Consider the following 4,963-nt stretch of genomic DNA (forward strand, 5'->3'; position numbering starts at 1 on the left):
ACCCCCAGCAAGTGGTCAACCTTGCCTTGACATATCTAAAAAGTCGTTCTTGTGATACCGGTAAGTGTCATGCCAGCACCCACGTGTGTTTCTTTGTTTGGTGTCGGTAAACACCATTGTTTCGGTGTCTGTAAACATCGGGTATTCTCCCCAGTCATCGGTAAATGTCTGGTCATCATTTTTGGTGTCGGTAAACACCATTGTTTCGGTGTCTGTAAACATCGGGTTTTCTCCCCAGTCATCGGTAAATGTCTGGTCATTTTTTTTGATGTCGGTAAACATCATCTTTCAATGTCGGTAAACATCGAGTCTTTTTCTGCAGTCATCGGTAAGTGTCTGATAATCCCCAGCTAGAGATTCCCAGTAGAGTCATCGGTAAATGTCCTATCTGGTTTCCAGTTGCAAATACTTGTCTTTTCCCTTAGTGAAGTGTTCCCCGGTCATCGGTAAATGTCTGGTCGTTTGTTTTGATGTCGGTAAACATCATCTTTCGATGTCGGTAAACGTCGAGTCTCATCCCAGTCATCGGTAAATGTCTGGTCATGCTTTGTTTCCTTGTTGATAAAATCAAGATCCCTAGAAGTCGTCGGTAAACGTCTTGTCTGATTACACCACAAAGATTTTGTTTCCCCTAAGTGGAGACGCCGTCGGTAAATGGCCCCGTATGCTTCGATATCGGTAAATATTGAATGCCCAGTTTTATCCGCCATCGGTAAATGGCCCCGTTTTCTTCGATATCGGTAAATATCGGATCTCCAGTTGCAGTAGCCATCGGTAAATGGTCAAGTTGAAGTTGATATCGGTAAATGTCAAGTTTTCTTTGAAGCCGCCATCGGTAAATGGTCTTGTCTCCTTTTACATCAGAGTTGTTTCCCAGCAGCCATCGGTAAATGGTCTTGCTGAACTTGATATCGGTAAATATCAAGTTACCAGTTTCTAACCATCGGTAAATGGTTTCGCCTTTCTGAAGTTGTCAATTGCAGGCGTCATCAGTAAATGACGTGGTTCTTCTTGTATCATATCCGGCAGAGTGCAAATTCCTAAGGTTCTTTGGTATTCAATCCCTGTTTACCCTGAAAGTCTGACAGCCGTTGCTCTCATCCATTCGGGTTCCCAGCTGATTGAATAGGGGCAGCTGTAGCACCTCAAATTTGCACCTATCATTGTACATACATTCTCATATTAGGTCATAGCATAACATGGTCCACTGCATAACATTGCATTGTCCTATTTGCCTCAAGTGCAAGCCAATCAAGAGAATTAGGTCAAACTGATCAGGAGATCAATCAACCAAGCAAGCAAGTATGTTTCTCAAGGAGCCAAGGCCTCAGGGTTGGTCCAACATGTTCACATGACTTGGGGATCCATTTGAAGTGTTTAGGTCAAGGATTGGATGTTCAGAAGTCATCAGTCAATGCACAATCAGTCAGAAACCCTAAAAGTCAACTGTTGGTCAACTGTCCATTTAATCAGTGATTTGATGATGGGATTTGGTTTGAGAGAGCTTATTCATGTCCCAATAGGCCTCATATATCATGGCAAACACCATCATGGAAGAATTTGAAGCCAGATCAGAAATTTCCAAAAATAGAAATTGGACCTGTAATTGAAACCTGCCAAAAATGGAAAGTCTTGATCCTCAAACTTACATCATGATACAAGCTTCAAATGAATTTTTGCCCAACATGAAAGTTGAAGATCTTGTTCTCCCATTTCCAAAAAGTCCAAGAACACTCAATTCCCATGTATGGTTGGCAAGTTGTGATCAAATCATTTTCAGAAATTCTTGAACTTCAAAAGGCCATATCTCTCAAACCATTTGGCCAAATTGGGTGGGGTTTTCTGCTACAAGTCACATTTGATGCCATCTTCCCAAAAATGTCATCACCATTCACCAAAACATCATAGATCAAAATGGCATTTTTTGACTTACTTGAATTAATTTCAAGTGAAGTGAAATTTTGACTTTTTGAAATAACCATTTGTAATCACTTTGGCCATTGGAATATGTTCAGAAATGATATTTGAGACTTGTTGGAAGCCCATTTTCATGCAGTACACACACCCATCACCTACTTGCTTGAAAATTGGCCAAAAGTACACTTTTTTTACCAACTTCATTCCACATTTTCATGGACTTTGTTTAGTACCCTTAAACAGAGGATATAAAGATCATTTTCTGTCATTTGGAAACCCTAGCAGCAGCCATCAATACAAACAGAAAATCATTTTCTCTCAAGATCTCGTTTTTTTCATTTTTGAAATTCTGCCAAAAACCTTCAAAGCATACGAGTTTGTTTTGGTTTGTTCCTCAGTTGCCAACATTTTTGAAGCATTCTCAATCCTCTTTTGGTGACTGTAAGCAAGGATTCTCCACTGCTATTTCCAAGTTCCATCAATGGCAGAACTGGTGTCGAGCAAGAGTAAGTTTCTTTGAGCTAAACCATCTTCATCATTCGTCATTAGGAGGGTTTTAAAGCATCTGTTTCGAGCCAAAACCACCAAACAACAACTATATCACAACCTGCTCATCAAGAGGTGAAATTTCGATTCTCCCTTTTCTTAAATCTACCATGATACACTTGTAGGTCTTTCTCTTGTGATGATTCTGAGCTAAACATTGTTTGATTTCGTGCCAAAATGAGAGAGAACGAGGGTTTTGAGGTTTTATGTTCATGACAAGATTTGATCGATTCTTGATGTTGTTGTTGTTTTTTAGACAAATTGCATATTGATTCGTGTTAAGGGTTGTTAGATCTTCATAAAAATGTGCTTAAATTGCGTTTCTGGGATTGTTGAAATTTTCTGGAGATTTCGCGCATGAAGATCATGAAGATCTTCATGCTGTTCATGAACTGCACATTACCTGCGGATTCACTTGCGGCCTTCATGAGCTGGCTGCGAGTTTTCCTGCGGATTTCTGGGCTAGGGTTTTCTTTCATGAATCGTTACTGTTGCATTAGCATGGACCAATAGCATTATTTCATTTCCGTGCCCTAAACGCGGTCGTTTGGTTAAGTGGCATGGTTATTTACAAGTTTGCCATCAGCGTGGCACATGACCCATTAAATGATGTTGTTTTTTTCATTTTTATTTCAATTTGATACATCATCTTTGAAAAATCATATCTCATCCATTTTAATTCCAAATCTCATGGGAATTTTTGCATTGTGTTCATCTGGATCTCTACTTTTTTATCATGATTTTTGCTGATTTTTTGGATGAGTGAATTTTAATTGGTATTAGGGTTTGTGACATGTGCTCATATTTTGTACACTTTGCCAAAACATTTGTGAAATGATGATACTTTATCCAATGGCCCTGAAATTTTTTGTGCTTAAACTAGACACACTCATGGTGATTTTGGTGTAGAGTTTGTGAATTTATCATTGCTGGTTTGTGAGATATGATTTTTTGAATTAGGGTGTGACAATTTGTGTCACACCATTGATGTCCAACTTCATGATTTTCATTACCATGCTTCTTGACCTCCAATTGATGTGAATTTTTGCATGAACCTACTCTTGGATGTCTAGTTTACATGTGAATTTTCTTGGAATTATTTGTGGCATTTCCTAATTGTTTGAGATTTTCTCCCCTGCTTGGTCATATGTTGACTTTTTGTGACACTTGTTCCCATTTGTTTTGTGAAATGCTCATACTTTATTAGATGGACATGAAATTTTACATGAGATAACTATACATCTTAATCTTTGCCATGGTTTTAGTCCCATTCATTTATCATATGCCACCTCTGATTTATGAATTTTTCAAGTTGATGCATGATTGGTTGACTCCTTTGAGCATGTTCCAAATTGCTTTGACTTTCTGATTTTCATTGACTGCCTTCCACTTGTCCAAATGAGATGAAATTTGACATGCTCACCATGAGATGTGTTAGGATTGATCATGATTTATTTGGTGATTTTTGGAAATGTTTGAGTTGACTTTTGATGCAAGTCTTTCTGTTGACCTCTATGAGCTCTCATTTGCCATGCTTTGACTTCTTTTGCTTATGAAATGATGATGATGCATGATATGAACATGAAACCAATTGGGTTTGCTTCCTAAATGTTTGAATTTGATCTTTATTAGACATTGCTTGCTGTTTTGACTTCCTCATTCATTTTTGACCCTAGGCTTGTCCTAGTGGTCATGTGGCTTATGTTTGAGTTCATGTTTTCAGGTTAAGCTACAAATGCTTCAAAGAGATCATTACAATTTGATTGAGTTCATTTGATTAGCATGAGCTAACCTCTTTATTTTGTAGGTTGCTTGGCTCATATGCCTTGAGCTTTGTGCTTTGCACATTTGCCTGTTTGTGTTGACTATTGGTTCCTACTTCCTGTTGCTTTAACTTTAGAATTGTGTACTGATCTGTTTGACTATTTCAGGTACCATTAGTTGCTTAGTTCTTTGAACTTGCTTTGCTTTGCTTTAATAGCAATTTGCATTGAGGTATACCTTTCTATCTTCATGTAGTCTGGAAGACCTGGCCTGTTACTTGGCCAGGCAACTGTCTGAAGTCCTCCTTAAGAGGCAATGTTTGTGATTGTTTAAAATTGTCCCTGTACATATTCAAAGACCTCCTAAGTGAAGAGGCAATTGGCAAAACACAAGGGATATGCAATCTATCCCCTGCTATTCTGTGTGTCATCTGCTTTGCTCACACCACTGTGTTGATGCATTGCAGATACAAACCCAAGATCTTGTACAATTGTACAGTTGAGTCAGTTTTAAATGTGTAGAAGGGTTCCCACTTTCTGAACCCACACATTCTTGTCTTAAGCTCTCCCAGGCCAGGGATAAGAGCTGTGAAGTCTTATCTTCACTCACATATCATCTGCTTCACCTTAGCCCCTCAATGGCAAGGTTAAGAGCACATTCACCCAGTTCCAGAGGTTTGTTTGTTGAGGTTGATATGACCCCTCGACTAAAACCTAACCCTTGTTTGAGCCTCTTG

This window comes from Lathyrus oleraceus, chromosome 7, assembly GCF_024323335.1.
Source record: "Lathyrus oleraceus cultivar Zhongwan6 chromosome 7, CAAS_Psat_ZW6_1.0, whole genome shotgun sequence".
Taxonomy (NCBI): domain Eukaryota; kingdom Viridiplantae; phylum Streptophyta; class Magnoliopsida; order Fabales; family Fabaceae; genus Lathyrus; species Lathyrus oleraceus.